The sequence below is a fragment of the Adiantum capillus-veneris genome, chromosome 4 (assembly GCF_014529385.1).
Source record: "Adiantum capillus-veneris isolate H3 chromosome 4, ASM1452938v2, whole genome shotgun sequence".
Taxonomy (NCBI): Eukaryota; Viridiplantae; Streptophyta; class Polypodiopsida; order Polypodiales; family Pteridaceae; genus Adiantum; species Adiantum capillus-veneris.
Window position 1 is genome coordinate 119,660,875 of NC_140934.1, and position 17,258 is coordinate 119,678,132.

General features: G+C 44.3%; 1 protein-coding gene across 3 annotated transcripts in view; it reads left to right on the top strand.

The window, feature by feature from the left end:
- Window positions 1-17,258, top strand: part of LOC147459892 (U5 small nuclear ribonucleoprotein helicase) — a 253,188-nt gene that overhangs the window by 140,700 nt on the left and 95,230 nt on the right. The gene's annotated exons all lie outside the window — the stretch shown is intronic.

A 17,258-nucleotide genomic window follows, 5' to 3' on the forward strand; every position in this document is an offset into this window, starting at 1 on the left:
GCGAGGATATGGTGGAAGCAACATTGCAGGACTTGGATATTAAGGGATCTTCCCAATCCTGGGAAGACATCAAAGCTGCAATAATGGGGCGATATTTACCGTCTGCCTATAGAAAGTTGAGGATGAATGAATTCTTTTCACTTCGGCAGCTGAATTCATCTATCGAAGAATATTATGCAAAGTTTGTCACTCTTCGGAGATATGCTCCTAAGATGACCTTGGAACAAAAGGTGGCGAGGTTCTGCCAAGGACTAATCGATCCCCTGAATACTCGGTTGGAATCTCTCAGGCCATCAACACTACAGGATGCCTTGTTGAGGGCCAAACCTCTAGCTCTCAAAGTACAAAAGGCCAATCAGAACAAGAGGAATCATTGGGCAAAGAGGGCAAGGACCACTGCTTGGGATAACAGACCAGCCAACCAAGCGTATAACCAGCGCCCTATTGTGGCTACCACCACAACCATGGAGTTCCCTGATGTCCAATGCTATGGCTGCGGCGAGCATGGGCATTATAGATCCAATTGCCCCAGGAAAATTCAGGCAACCAATGCCAATGCCATACCCGTAAATACCCGTGGACGTGGCCAAACTAATGGAAGAGGAGGACGAGGAAGGATGAACAGAGGGCGAGGGCGTGGAGCTACCACCAGAGTGAATGCCGCAGTGGTACAACCAACTGTGGGTGACGAAGCAGTGGAAAGAGCAACCCTACAGCAGGTGGGTTCCATTAGCGGGTATCTTGCAAGCACGCATGTTGCTGTAGATCTTTGGATTGTAGTATCCAAGTGTATTACATTTACAAGGAACGCGCCATTTGAGATCGTTGAGGTTGTCAAAAAGGTTCCACCAATTTTCAGCACCAAATACAAGATAGATCAGTATACACAAGATCTAGACAGTGCTTTTGCCAAGGTAAGGGAGGTTTTGCAAAAGTCTCAGGCAGGACATAAGAAGGCACCAGACAAGCATTGACGTACCTTGCAGTTGAAAGAGAATGATAGGGTACTACTCCGGTTTGAGAAAGCACGCCTACGAAAGTGGAACAGTAAGAGGAGGCTTTTCCCAAACCTTAGTTTTGGATACTATGGGCCCTTCCATGTACAAGAATGATAGATGACGTCTCCTTCCGACTGAAGTTACTAGACATTTTGAAGATTCACAATGCATTCCATGTGACTCTATTGAGACATTTCAAAGGTGAAGTGCTAGTGGATAGGGAGCCAGACGAGCAACTAGAAGTGGAAGAGATGAAAGAGGCCCTCATTCCAAAACAGATCGTAGCACACACGCCTAGCACACAGGGAAAGGAAAGTGAAAGGTAAGCTGGTTCGCCGATATTTGGTCAAGTTTAGGAATTATCCAACTCGTGATGCCAAGTAGATGGAGTAGGACTGAGCAGATTCTCCTTGGATACTAGCTTTACCTTGAGGCTTTTGGTTTGTTTTGATGCAAGAAGGCCACGTCATTGCTTACGAAAGCAGGATGTTTTCACGACCAGAATTGGTAGCACAGATATATGAGAAAGAGCTATTGGCAATGATCCATGCTGTTACACAGTGGCGGCACTATTTACTTGGAGCCGATTTCACAGTCTTTACAAATCACCAAAGTTTACGCTATTTCTTGTCACAAAAGTAGCTTTCGGAAAGGCAAATGCGATGGGCTAACATCCTATCCCACCCACCCCTGGAAAAGCATTGCTATAGATTTCATCTTTGATCTCCCCAAGACTCAAAGTGGGCACGATGGAATTTGGACAGTCATTGACAGATTTAGCAAGCAAGCTCACTTTGTTCCAGTAAAGAAGACGATCAAGTCTAATCATTTGGCAAAATTGTTCATTGCTCATATTTTTTGGTTACATGGCATGCCTAAGACAATAGTGTTGAACAGAGATCCCCGATTCACGAGTTTGTGGAGGCAATTTGGGAGAACATTGGCATGCGGTTGCAGTTCTCATCATCATTCCACCCGGAGATTAATAGGCAATCTGAGATAGCCAATTCAGTGGTTTTGGATTTATTGAAGTCTTACATCTCTGATCAGAAGACTTAATGGGAAAAATATTTTCCTTTGTTGGAATCTTCCTACAATATAACGGTTCACTCTACTAAAGGCTGTTGGACTCTGCTCTCAACAACCTGGCTCTGTGTGAATGGAGCAGCCACCTGCTGCTCAGCAGATGGAAGCACCTGCCCTGAAGTGTACTAAGCCACCTACTCAAACAGCCATGGCGGTGGGCACCAGCAAAGCCATCACAAGAAACTCTGTGTCGGCTGCATCTATGGCATGGGATCCAGTTGCTAAAACCCCCGAGGATAGTATGGGAGCTGCTGAGGCAAAGCATATCCGACAACAGTCTTTGTAGAGGGTCCCATGAACTGGGTAAAAGTACCAGGCTGTGCATACCCAACATGAGTCTATACGTGTGTCCCCGGCCCCGTCCATCCATACCCCATACCCACTGGAGCCTCAACCCCCATATATTAGTGTAGTAGCATCTCACGAAATTCTTGCACCTGAGTTCGGAGGTCATCAATGATTTGAGACTTCTCTTTCAATGCGTGTCGCAAAGCAAAAATAGTAGCATCACTATCCACGACCCTTTCATAGCTGCATATGTGGTTGAGTGGCTCTAGTGAGCTTGGCTTGAACTCAATGGTAGCATTAGCATGTTTGGACCTATGCAGTATGTAACAAACTGCTAACGTGTCGAAACCTTAATTCTGTTGGAGCCCTAACCCTAAAATCAGAAACCCTAATTCTGCCCAAAACCCTAATTCTGTTGAAACCCTAACCCTAAAATCAGAAACCCTAATTCTGCCCAAAACCCTAATTTTGCTGAAATCAAAAACCCTAATTCTGCCCAAAACCCTAATTCTGCTGAACCCTAACCCTAAAATCAGAAATCCTAATCCTGTCCAAAACCCTAATTCTGCTGACACCCTAACCCTAAAATCAGAAACCCTAATTCTGCTTGAAACCCTAACCCTAAAATCAGAAACCCTAACCCTGATTTGCTGACGTGGCAGGCTTACACGTGGCCTGTTGTACGGACACCAACGTGATTTACGAAAAGCTGACAGCTTTTGGCATTGCATTTTGGACCAAGAGCATTTGAGTTTTGAAGGCTTTTCACTGTAATTGCTTTTTAGGCCAAGGGCCTTTAAATATGAGGTTAGGGCTCATTCTCTGGCATGCTTCCTGGAGAATGTGCAGAGTCTGGAGTATCGGCTTGTACTGTGTTGATGCAATATAAAGAAATACCGAAAGAGGCGCCAAGGTTTGGGGCCAATACTCTTTGGGGTGGAATTCCGCCACTCCGTGTCGCGTGTCGTCTCTCTCTATATTAGTTCAGTTGTTATTTGAAGTGCTTAAAGTTGTTCAGTCTCTTCTTTTCTATTGGCACGTGGTGCCTGTCTTGTGACAGTGGTATCAAAGCAACAGGCGTGTGCTTCTCTGAAAGCATACCGGTCCTACAAAAGAGCAGACAGAGCTATTGATGGAATTTTATAGATCTTCGTCCTCCAACCCGGACCTATTAGCGAACTCCCACCCTTACTTCATCGCGCATTGGGTGCGCTCCCGTCTTCACCGCTCATGTCTTACAGGGCATAAGCCAATTAAGATCACTTGCAAGAGAAGGATCCAGATTTGTTTGAAGTCACTGTTTTTCTCAGAAGTAGTGCCATGCAGGTGTTGATGTCTACAGCTACCAAGCAACATACTCCAAGTACTTGGCAAGCTTTCAAGAAATTTTTTTTTCCCCGCAAAGTTATATGGTTTTTAACAACTTCCTTTGGAGTGCAACTTCTGGTAGAGTGGGGTATCTTGAAATGCTTGCCATGGAAACCCTAGCAGATTATATCTTGAAATTTCTCGACATCTCTCAGTAGATGTCTCTGCACGAGCAGATGACCTTGGAGGTTTAGTTGCTATCTTGGGACTACCATCACCGCCAAAGCAACACTGTTTGTCCAAGAGTTGACGCACCATGCTGTGCTCGGCTATGACCTCGTGGAAGGAACCTAACCCTAATTTTTGGTGCAGGTTTTAAGATGGAAAGTCAGTCGACTTTTTGAGCTCGACTGATGTCGAGATTTCTTTTTAAGTTTGAGTTCTGTTTGATCTTGTTTGGAATTTGTTTGAAATGGATGGTATCTGTTTTGAACCTGTTTTGGTGCCGATTTGAATTGTTTGACTCTGGTTTGAAACTGGTTTCAATGATTGGTGATTTTACTCTCGGGTGGAGAAGTGAGAAATATTGTTTTGGTATTGTTTGAACCTCGGAACGACGCAGGCCGATGCTTGGGGAGCGTTTCGTTGTATGTTTGAAAACCTCTGAACGACGCAGGCCAATGCCTGGGGAGCATTTGGTTGTATGCTTGTAAAATAATTGTTGTTGTGACTCTCGGCCCGGACCTGGATGGTTATGCGGGAGGAGTATTAAGAAGTCTGAGCAGTGGTTACTCTCAGCACCTCCAAACGACGCAGACTGCGGTCTGGGGGGCGTTTGGTTGTAAAAGGCCTCTATATCACCCGGCCCGGACCTATTTAGGTTATGCAGGAGGAGTGATAAGGGTGTCGTTGAATATCTCCCGGCTCGGACCTTGTTAGGTTATGCGAGAGGAGTGTTCATCGGCGGCTTTATGTTTCTATGTCTTGTAACATGCATATGTAAGCATTTGTGTTGCATTGTGATGTGCCAACCACTGAATACTCCTAATTGGATGGGATTGCCTGGGTATGTAATTTTAGTGCATCAAGACACCCGTGGAAGATCAGTACTGTCTGGGTGTGATGGCTAATTTTACTACGCCGAAATATCAAGAGTTCCGATCTGGAGGAAAGGAGAAGCTAACTCCTTGATCAAAACAACCGAAAAGAGAAGCTAACTCCTTGATCAAAAGAGTAGAAAGGAGAAGCTAACTCCTTAATAAAAAGAGCAAACTGATTGTCCCTCGAAATGTCCCTTGGAATGACCCTCAGAAATTTTTGAGCTAACTTGAGTTGTTTTCCAGATATGCTCTAATCGCGGACGATTACTCTCTTTCAAGAAGGGGAGATGTAACAAACTGCTGACGTGTCGAAACCCTAATTGTGCTGAAGTCTAACCCTAAAATCAGAAACCCTAGTTCTACTCGAAATCGTAATTTTGTTGAAACCCTAACCCTAAAATCATAAACCCTAATTCTGTCCGAAACCTAATTCTGCTGGACCCTAACCCTAAAATCAAAAACCCTAATTCTACCCGAAACCCTAATTCTGTTGAAACTCTAACCCTAAAATCAATTTTGCCTAAAACCCTAATTCTGTCCGAAATCCTAACCCTAAAATAAAAAATCCTAACCCTAACCCTAACCCTGATTTGCTGACGTGGCAGGCTGACACGTGGCCTGCTGTACGGACACTTGCGCGATTTACGAAAAGTTGGCAGCTTTTGGCATTGCTTTTTGGAGCAAGAGCTTGTGAGTTTTGAAGGCTTTTCACTGTAATTGCTTTTAGGCCAAGGGCCTTTAAATATGAGGTTAGGGCTCATTCTCTGGCATGCTTCCTGGAGAAGGTACAGAGTCTGGAGGACCGGCTTGTACTGTGTTGATGCAATATAAAGAAATACCGAAAGGGGCGCCAAGGTTTGGGGCCAATACTCTCTGGGGTGGAATTCCGCCACTCTCTGTCACATGTCGTCTCTCTCTATTTCAGTTCAGTTGTTATTTGAAGTGCTTAAAGTTGTTCAGTCTGTTCTTTTCTATTGGCACGTGGTGCCCGTCTTGTGACATAGTATCTCCTCAAATAGCCGAAAGAGCGAGGTCTATAGAGTCCACCACTAATGAGGATCCTGCAGCGGTGTCTAATGGGACAGGGCTGGCAAGTGGTGCAAGTGGTGAAGTGGTACCATGCATGGTAGGTGTAGGTTAGACAGGTGGGGTGGGTGTAGCTGAGATAGGTATAGGGGAAGAGAGAACTGTTGGCGGGGTATGGGAGATAGTCGCTGCGGTAAGAGGAAGAAGGAGCACACGATGGCGAAGGTGCAACTGGGACATGAAGAGTGTGATCGGAAAGATGAGAGCAGAGCACCGGCTCAATAGAACAAGGAGTGGAGTCTATTGTTGCACGTTGTAAAGTCACTCTCTTCAAACTGCTCGGCAATTGTGATACTGATCCTGTCATCTCTGTAACCCACAATAGCTTACATATATATAGAATCTTTGCATATTCTGGCTAGACCTTGTAGAACACCCTTTTGTAGGACTTGTCTACAGATTTTGGCGAGATCGTGTAGAACACCCACCTGGTGTGCAAGACTTGTTTGAAGAACGCGAGGAATGAACAATTTTCGAAGAGAGGAGTATGCAAGAGCTGCTAGAAGGCGGAGAATTGGGCTGGGAGGGGTGACAGGATTCGGGAGCATGTTTGAGATTGGCGAGAGGGTTAGGGGTGAATAGGTGCGATATTGGCAAGGGTAGGAGCCAGGGGAAGATAGAGAGGGGCGAGGGGGTGTGGGCGGGTAGAGGCGAGGTTAGGGTAGAGAGGGTTGAGGGGGTGGGTAGGGTCGAGGGGTTTAGTGTGGGTAGGGGCTAGGGCAAGTAGAGAGGGTCGAGGGGTCCACATGTGGTTGTCTGACACTTGGGGTATCCTAGTGGCTGGCAGGTATCCAATACTCAGCAAGTGGATTGGGTCATGGAACGCCTCAAAGTCACATTGCATAATTGTAGACTACCTACATGGCCGTTATATGTTCGACTCAAAGCATCATGATGGCATGCTAGATTTTACTTTTGCCGTTGTTGCATTGGCCTCCTTACCTCTCCTTGCTCATGTGTGATATTGTATCTCATTTGTGGCGCACTAGTTCTCACAAGGAAGGTCTCCGTTTCTTATCAATGGAGAAACTTTGCACTTCGAAGCATTTTGGGGGGTTGAATATTTGGACCTTCGTCGCCATGCTTTAGCGAGGAAGGCCGTGTTATTGTCTACTCTTGCAAAACAATCTCAACCATGGACAATTATGATTGCTGCACAATGTCAGTATGCTACTACTTCTACCTTTGGTCATTGGCAGACCTCCCTCTTGGAGATTGTGTTTGGCAAGATGTTCGGCCAGATTCCTGGTTGCTCAATCACCTCTAGTTTGCTCTCTGCTTGGAAAGTGGTTACCGATCATCGTTTTTGGCATGGCAAACAACAAACAGATGGGAATTTGCTACGCTTGGAAAACATTTAGTAGAGTAGGGCATTCTCTCTTACTCTTGCTGACCGGTTACCCCGCCAAGCATACTTCCTTTCTTGCCGAGGTAGTGGATTCATCTGGGAGTATGCTTCCCTTTTGACATGCAGCTGCACGCTATGGGTTGGGTAGGCATTATCGTTATATTTGGAGTGCGCTTGAGCATATGCTGACTGTTTTCCTCCCCATTCCGCAACTAGCCATTGGATGTTGCATGTGAGATTGGACTTTATGGGACACCCCCCTTGATGCCATTTCTGCCCGCAGTAGGAGTCTTGGTTGGTTGATCATTGTAATGCGCTTTTGTCTTTGCATAAATCTGATCTACTGTGGAAAAGGGCGCTTATTGCAATTTGGAAGTGCCACTTGCCTCTTAAGGAGCGTCTGTTTCATTCGTGTTGTTTGTTGAAAGCATAGTTACCCGGAACAGGAAATCGGAATGGGAAACGCGGAACAACAACATGCATGAAATGCCATTCCCTGTTTCGAATACTCACGTTTGAAACACGGAACAGGAATCTGGAACAACGCGGAACAACAACATGCATGAAATGCCATTCCCTGTTTCGAATACTCACGTTTGAAACACGGAACAGGAATCTGGAACGGGAAATTGGGATGGGAACGGCGAACGGAGACCTGTAAATGGCCATTCCTTGTTACTATGGTTGGAAGTTCTCCCTGTTGGAACTCTCCTTGCAGCATGTCGCATCAGCTCTTCTTGTTGTGTCAAATGTTCCGCCGCTCGGTGTTGAGACTGTCAGACATCTGCTTTGGGATTGTGGCTTCACCAAGGCTTTCCTTGACCAGATATCTGCCTGTGTGCGCCTCTGATTTCCCCCGACGGTTTCCGCAAACAATTCTGTGTTTTTGGCATCCTCCCAAGCTCCCTTCAAGAATTTGTGTTCTTCTTCACATGGGTCAGATTTGGTCACTATGGTCTTTGTGGCACGAACACAATTTTTGCATGTTTTATCAGCAGGAGGGAGATACTTGTCCTTCGTTCAAGATTTTGCTTAGGCAATCCTTACATTTCGCCTTTGATGTTGGAGACATATCCCTGGACCAGAGCTACCCAGAACGCGGAATGGGAAAGGCGACGGGCCACCCTGTGGATCGGGGGAACTGCAAGCAGTCCAAAACGGGAACGGCACTGAAGGGGAGGCATAAAAAACACCCAAATAAGGCAATTTTTAGCGTTATGTGTTTGAATACAAGTAGTACTAGAGTCCTTTGATTCTAATACCCACAAAAAACACGATTTGAAGACCATTCAACCTTATTATGACTTGATTGTGATGTGCGGCGCCGCGGTCATAGTACATACACAACAGACACAATGCCCATACACAATAACACATGCAATTACAGGTTAGAGCTATCAAATAATTGCAAGAGTAGAAGTTAAGAGATAAGACTTGAAAGTTGAGCCATAACATTGAGCAAAATATACTTTTTTGCTTAATTTTGGCTAACAAGGCCCGCCAAGGCGCTACAAGAAAACCAAAGATGACATATACCATAATGAGGCTACAAGGGGGGGGACAAATCACAGTACCAAGAGACAAAAGGTGGCAATTACCATAATGATGCTACAAAGGGGGCAAGCATCAATACAAAAAAGAATGGATAATGGAAGTCCTAAAGTCTGAAGACTCAAGACTCAAGAGCCACCCAAAGAGGGGTTAAATCTTTGCGGTTGCCTTCTCAAACGAGTTGACCTGCGTACCCAATGATCTACATTCTCGGGTAACGGTTCTACATCATAAGACAACTCATTTTCAGCTCTATCATGCTGCTGAAAATCATTTTCAACCAATCCAGGTGGCTGTCCATCCTCATTAGGAGCATCAGTATCATCATGTCCTACCTCTTCTCGCTCAAGGTTAACCGGCTGATTATCAATCTCAACTTGCGGTAATGCATCATGAGTCTCTTTTCAACATCAATGGGTGGCTCGGAAGGCTGAAATCTGACCGTTTTCTTGTCAGCATCAGATTTTGTAGCATTCTTAAGCAATTTTGCCTCATTGAACACTATATCTCGGATGCATATTACCTTTCTAAACTGTGGTAACCACACTCTATAGCCCATTTCACCTACTTCCACATAACCTAGGAAGACTCCCATAATGGACTTCATATCAAGCTTTGTTCTCAAGTCATTGCGTACATGAACGAAAGCTTCGCAGTCAAATACTCTCAAATTATCATAAGAGGCAGGTTTGCCAGACCAAACCTCCTCTGGAATGTCATTTTTGAGTGTACTATTAGGAGAGCGATTGCAAATAAGAACTGCAGTTTTCAATGCCTCCCACCAAAACTGTGGGGAAAGATTAGCGGTGGACAGTATGCCATGCACTCTCTCGCATGAAGTACAATTATACCTCTCCGCCACACCATTAGAAGACGGATTATAAGGGGCCGTCAACTCCCTTTTAATCCTATTTTCATCACACAAACGCTGAAATTCAACATATACATACTCTCCTCCATTATTAGATCTGTGACATTTAAGCTTAGTACTCTTTTGCGTAGTGACAAAAGCATGAAGTTTCTTAAAAGCATTTAAATTCTTACTCTTACTTTTGAACAAATGCACCCATCCTTTCCTAGTACAGTCATCAATGAATGTAACAAAATACAATGCACCACCAAAAGACTTAACAGGCATAGTGCATACAACGGAGTGAATAAGATCCAGAGGATTAGCTTTGCGAGAGACACCAGAGCAATAAGAAGATTTCTTTTTCTTTCCATAAAGACAATTGTTACAAAAATCCAAGTTTTTTCCTTTTACATGAACCCTCTTTAGAGAGGAAAGCATATCAATACCCTTTTGGCTCATATGGCCAAGTCTCTTATGCCACAATTCCGTGTTTGAAGCAAATTCAGCAATTACAAGAAATCTGCCAGGCAAAGCTTTGCATCAAAGATAGTACAAAGTACCTCTTTTAGACCCTTTTCCAACAAGCATAGAGCCCTTAAGCAACTTCGATGAACCCCCAACAAAGATGGTAGTATAACCATGTGCATCTAACTAGCCAACAGATAGCAAACTTTTCTTAGTGCCTGGTAAAAACCTGACATCATTCAACACAAGCTCTTGACCATTGATAAGAGCCAAATGCATAGCACCCCTTTTCAATATTGCACGAAAAATTATCACCAAGGTACACCTTGCCATAATTGCCTGCAGCATATGTAGCAAAACACTCCAAAGATGGAGTCACATGGAATGAAGCACCAAAATCCACTATCCAAGACTGGGATAGGCCATCATTAGCACTAAGCAATGAATCAATGACATCTTTCTTCGAGATAAGCATGTCTTCTGCATTAGCTATTACCAAATCTGAGGGACATGAAACCGCAACCAAAATTTCCTCAGTGTCTGACAACTCCTCAATGACCACACTAGAGGATACATTCGCATTCTCAGTATCCCTGGAAGAATCACTTGCTGATTTTTCCCCCTTCTTCTCATCTTTCTTCTTCTTTTCTTGCGTTTCCTTCTTCCTTTCCTGCTCTTTCTTGAAATATCTGCAATCGGGTTTCTTGTGACTCTTTCTACCACATTGACAACAAGTGACATCCTTGTCCTTTGTCTTGCTCTTACTGCTATTTTGAGTCCTCTTGCCAGCACCACGTCTTTGATTTTCTACCTCTTGTATTGTAGGCAGAACTGCCACCTCCCCACTAGACTTGCGTTTAATCTCTTCATAGATCCTCTTACACCGTCATACGTAAGGATGGGACTGTTGCTCAAGGAGAAAACCAAGGTTTTCTAAGTATTTGGCAATGTCATAAGCAAGAAAATAGCTTTCAACTTATTGTTGAAGCCCACTGTCAATAAGTTGAAGCCCACTGTCCGGCAACTGACTCAACACACCTGTAAAAGCAGTCAAATGCTCAGAAGTTGACTTCGAATCATCAAGCTGCATATCATCAACTTTCCCATCAAATGCACCTAGTTCACAAGCGTGGTGTTCTCATAATTGGACTTTAGCTTTTGCCAGAGTGCATAAGCAGAGTCCAAACACTTGATGTCCGTCAAAATGTCATCATTGATAGCCATTTGTATGTAGGCCATAGCCTTCTTATTTAACCTGGCCTACTCTTTGTCAAACAAACCTGGTGGCTTATTCTATTCCAGTGCATCTTCACAATCCTTTAAGAAAAGGATACCTTGCATGCGTTCTTGCCAAAGATCGAAGCCTTCACCATCGAACGTTTGATTTCCGATGGCTGCCATGCAGTCAGAATATGATTCACTTATAGAAAATGACACATGGACTTTATATGATTTTCCTCTTGGCAAAAAGGCCATTGGTACAACGTGGGTTTACAAGTTGAAACGCAAGCCAGATGGTGAGATTGATCGCTATAAGGCTTGACTTGTTGCAAAGGGTTATGCACAACATAAAAGGCATAGATTATAAAGAGACTTTTTCTCCCACTTGTCGTATGACTAGTGTGCATTTTCTATGTGCATTGGCATATGTAATGCATCCTCATGGTCTTGTCCAAGAAAGGACAAGAGGATAAAGTGTGCAGATGTAAGAAAGCTTTGTATGGGGTGAAGCAATCTCCTTGTGCTTGGTATGAGAAAGCTGATACTCATTTGGTCAAATCAAGCTTTTGTAACAATCCAACAGAAAGCACATTGTATGTAAAGTGATCAAACTTTTAGTATCAGATGCGGAAGAGGAAGAAGCCATCTTAATTCAACCACAAGTGTGTATACAAGAGAGATCCAAGAGGCTGAAAATTTCAGCAAATAGTAGCAACCACAAGACTTTGCATACGATAGATCACAATTTCTTTACATGAAACTGTCCAAATCTAACTTTTCAGCTGAAATAAAAAATTTCAAGTACTTGTACTCAGCTTTTCACTCAATTTGTCGTGACCAACATCAATACATGTGATCCCACAACTTTGGTACACCTACATATTGCTGTTTTGACCTGTAATAACCTGTAAAGCACCTGTTTTGACCTAAAAACAGCATGTTTTGGACTGTTTTGGTAGTTTTGGTGACCTTTTCGACCTCGGAAGTAGGGGGCTTCGCGATGGAAGCGAAATTGATCGCCGGAGAGCAATTTTAACTCGCTGACTACACAAGGCTGTTTTGAAACCCTAGGCCTCTAATACCAGTTGAAAGCGCGAAGCAGAAGGTACCGGTAGGTGCGCGTCGTGATGTAGTGCTGGATTGGGGCAAGAAGCAGGAGGCGGAGTGCAGCACAGAGGAAGCACTAGGGATCGAAGCAGGAAGAGAGAGAGAGAGCTCGTACATTTTTGGGGAAAATTCAATAAGTGAGTTTTGGGTTTTCCCACTTTAATTATAAGTGACTTAAAAAAAATGTGTCTAGGTTCACATTGAACCTGGACAAAGTATAAAAATGAACAAAAAGGGATTATTTAGGCCTTTAACCCAACACATATCCCATTCGTCAAGGCTCTGTAAGCTTTATCGATCTTCTCTCTCATTTCTTCCGATATCGTCATTTCCGCCACTATGATCTCTAAAGTTTGAACTATGAATAATGATACTACGTTCTAGCCTCTTCTATGTGTGATTGAAATAGGTCAGAGTATTGGAAAGTTATAGTACACCAGATAGGAGAGTATAGCATCGGCTATGTGCCGCCATCTTCAGAGGCTCTCCTAACCACTTTGCTCGATCGTAGAGCAAGCAACACTCAATATTCAATGGCTTTGGGCAAAACATGGCGTTTCAAGGAAGAGATCTATCCATGGCCTCGTCACATACTCGAGTAGAGAGATGTACTTTATGAACTCTCATGATGCCACCGAGTGTGGCAAGTCCCCCGATGTGCTCGCTGTAGAGTGGACAGCGGCCATAGAAACGATCGGTGAGCAACATGTGATGGCCTTTGTCACAAATGGGAAGGCATCAAACAGGGCAGCAACAACTATTGTAGCGGGCCACTATCCGCATGTGACAGTTTGATTTTTGATGGCACACTGCTTGAACAACCTTCTAAAAGACATCGCCAAGCTAAAATGGATCGCACCAATCATTGCAGATGCAATGAAGATTGTTAATTTTATTAACAATCACAACTTCATTCGGTGCGAGTACCTCAAGAGTTCGGGCGGCAAAGTGCTTCTAAAGTATTCAAACACCCGCTTCGCATTCAACTTTCTCCTTGTGCACAGATTGTCTGAATGTCAAAATGCAGTCCGACGGGTCTTCATCAATGATGAGTTCACCACCTCCCCCTATGCAAAGACTATTGCAAGGATTTTGTGTAAGCAGAAGGCCGAGGATCTTGAGTTCTGGAAGGAGCTCATGAGTATAGACACACATACAAAACTAGTGGTTCATTTGCTTTGGGTTGTGGATGGCATGGACCCTTGCATTGGCAACGTTTATGAGGCAATGGACCGCATGATCGAGCAGCTTGCACAGCTTGAGCCGGATTCAGAGCGATATAATGAGATCCATGCGCTTTGCAGCTCGAGGTGGAATTCATATGCCTCTCCTTCACACGGGGTAGCATACATGGTGGATCCAGAGTTCCAAGGTGGCAAGAGACAGATAAAGAAGTCATAAATCAATTTACAGAGATCTTAAACAAAATGGTTCTAAGCAGAGATGGGCGACGCATTGTCAGAGATCAGTTGAGACAATATAGAGAGATGCAGGGGTCATTTGGCAGTCCAAATGCTCAGACTGATCGCAAGAAGATAGATGCAGTGCTAAGGTGGGACTATGGCTATGATGGCCTTGATCTTCAGAGATTGGCGATCCGTATTCTCAACCAGTCAGTTAGTACCTCAAGCTTGGAGCAATTGTGGAGTACCTTTAGCCACATTGCTTTCAAGCATAGAAACAGGGAAGCCAGGGACGTGGGCCTTTTTTTGGCAGGGTCGGAACAGAGGACGCAAGGACGCGGGATAGGGCGCGACGCAGAGGGATCACTCTTATGGGACGCAAAGGGGACGCATCCCGAGACGCGGGTCCCCGTGACACATGCAGGGGGAACACGAACACGAGACCCCACACCTTTTCTCTAGGGCTTTCAGAGTCTTGAGCTATATGCCAATGTTGCCCATTAGACTCGACTAATCCACTCTTCGCTTGTACATCATTACTTTTTTCCCTTTGAGTATAATGATCGATCATCACATCAACGTGTGCGCCACATGCTCGCCGCGTTCTTACCGCATGTTATAGTTTGGTATTTATGAGTGCAAAACTCACTTTTTCTCTGCAATGTTCTGCTCTTAGTGTTGTCTAGTATAAAACAAGTGTTTTTTAACATGTGCTCCTTGGCCCATCCCCCGTCCCCTATTTTGCCATGTCCCCGTCCTCGAGATTCGTCATGTGCCCGAGACCCTCGTCCCCATTCCCATGTGACTATGCTTTTAAGAAGAGGAATCGTCTTGGAGTAGAGAAGGTAAATGATCTTGTCTTTGTCAGCACAAGTTTGAAAATGCTTTGCAAGAGTACAAGTAAATAGACAGATCCTTTTACACAGTGGGAGATGGAGGAAGAGGCTCCTCAGGCAGGTGGAGATACAGAGGCACCGACACCAAGTACTTCCTCCATGGCCGAGGTCGAGCTGGGCCTAGAGCTCGATGATGAGGAATGGGAGAATGTGCATGAAATACAGCCGGCTACTACTAACAGGGAGGCCAAATCATGTGAGTCAAGCAATAAGTGGGAGCTTGCAATGCAAGAGGAAATGAAATCCTTGTACGCAAATGATACTTGGGATCTTGTGCCATCGCCTAAAGGGAGAAAGGCTCTTCCTAACAAATGGGTGTACAAGATTAAGATTGTGTAGAAGGCAAGATCGGTTGCAAAAGGATATGTACAGAAAGAAGGAATTGATTTTCAAGAAGTCTATTCCCCTGTTGTAAAGCTTATGACTTTACATGTCCTTTTTGCTCTCGTTGCGGTGCTTGATTTGGAATTGAATCAAATGGATGTAAAGACAGTGTTTTTGCATGGTGACATTGAAGAGGACGTATACATGAAACAACCTGAAGGTTTTGTAGTTCCTACACGTGAGGAACTTGTATGCAAACTGAAAAGTGCTTTGTATGGTTTGAGACAATCATCACGACAGTGGTATAAGAAGCTTGACACTTTTATGCTATCTCAAGGCTTTAAATGCAGCCATGCAGATCATTGTTTGTATACGAAAAGGGATGAAGATGGTAGTCCCATCATACTTGTTCTCTATGTTGATGACATGCTGCTTGCCAAGAAACATAAGACTAGTCTTGATGCTCTGAAACGTAAGCTAAATTCAGCATTTGCTATGAAGGATTTGGGTGATGCAGAGCATTTTTTGGGCATTCGTATTAAAAGAGATAGAAAGCTGAAATTGCTGTTTTTATCTCAAAAAAGGTACATTGCAAAAGTACTTGACAAATTTAATATGGCTGATGCTAAGTCTCTTAGGGTACCTTTACCTCCATACACTAAGCTTAGCAAAGCAGATTGCCGAAAGGATGAGGTGGCATTGAAAGTAATGAAGGGAATCCCTTATGCATCAGCTTGTGGTTCTCTTATGTATGCTATGGTTGCAACTCGTCCCGACATTGCTTATGCAGTGGGAGTTGTTAGTCGATACACGTCAAATCCTGGCAAAGCGCATTGGGAAGCTGTCAAATGCATTCTGAGATATTTGAAAGGTACACAATCAAAGTGTATTTATTATGGAAAAAGTGACTTAAAGTTGCAGGGATATTGTGATGCAGACATGGCAGGTGACATGGATACCAGGAAATCTACCAGTGGATATGTATTTGCTATTGCTGGTGGTGCAGTCTCTTGGTGTTCAAGGTTGCAGAAAATTATGGCATTGAGTACTACTGAGGCTGAATACATTTCAACTATAGAAGCTTCAAAAGAACTTGGCGTGCCTGCTCATACACCTGTGTTGGGTTGTGATAGCCAGAGTGCTGTCTACTTAGCCAAAAATGCCATGTTTCATGCGCGTACTAAACACATAGATGTGCGGTACCACTTCATACGTCAGGTATTGGAGGATGGTCCATACACAGGATAACACTGCAGATGTTCTCACCGAGAGTCTTGCTAAGGCTCAACATGAGCATTGCATGCAGCTGGCGGGAGTTAGTTAACTTAAAGGCGTCATTTATGCCTTTAAGTGGGAGGTTGTTGGGTTAAAGGCCTAAATAACCCCTTTTTGTACATTCTTATACTTTGTCCAGGCTCACATTGAACCTGGACACATTTTTTTAAAAGTCACTTATAATAAAAGTGGGAAAACCCAAAACTCACTTATTGAGTTTTCCCCAAAAGTGTACGAGCTCTCTCTCTTCCTGCTTCAATTCCTAGCGCTACCTCTCTGTTGCACTCTGCCTCCTGCTTCTTGCTCCAATCCTGCACTACATTGTGACGCGCACCTACTGGTACCTTCTGCTTCGCGCTTTTAATATGGTCGTGATAGAAGAATCGAGCCATGGTGGCATCCACCTCTTCCTTCTTCCTTGGGTCCCAAGAGGTGGCAAGGGTCCTTTGGCGACGAATCGGACCCGAGGAAGGTCCACCGCCACCGACACCAGGTAGAGAAGAAGAAGGGAAAATGAGGGTCTTTGGGTCGATACCTTCACGTGCGGGTTTGGATTTATGGTTGAATTGCCGATCCTTTTCCTCAAGCTCCTTCCTCTTCTCGACGCTTACGTTGGTGCAAAATCTCATCTCATGTCCCGACACTCGAAAAAGTGTGCCCTCACTTTGTCATGCCTCCCTTTCTGTGTGTAAGAGCATAGCTTGCATGCCCATGCACGAGAACCTTCCGTCTTGCCGACAAGGTGCCTTCCGAGGTCACTTCATTCCTTCACCTTTTGAGTGTTGCCTGCATGAACGGGTACAAGAAGAAGAGGCCATGGATTATCCGAGAAAGAGAGAGAGATTGATCCTTGAGGGCTTGAGAGAAATGAAATCAAATGAAGTGTTATATTAATGTCTTCAAAAGGCCAAAATGACCTATGAGACCAAACTGTTACAAAATTGTGAAT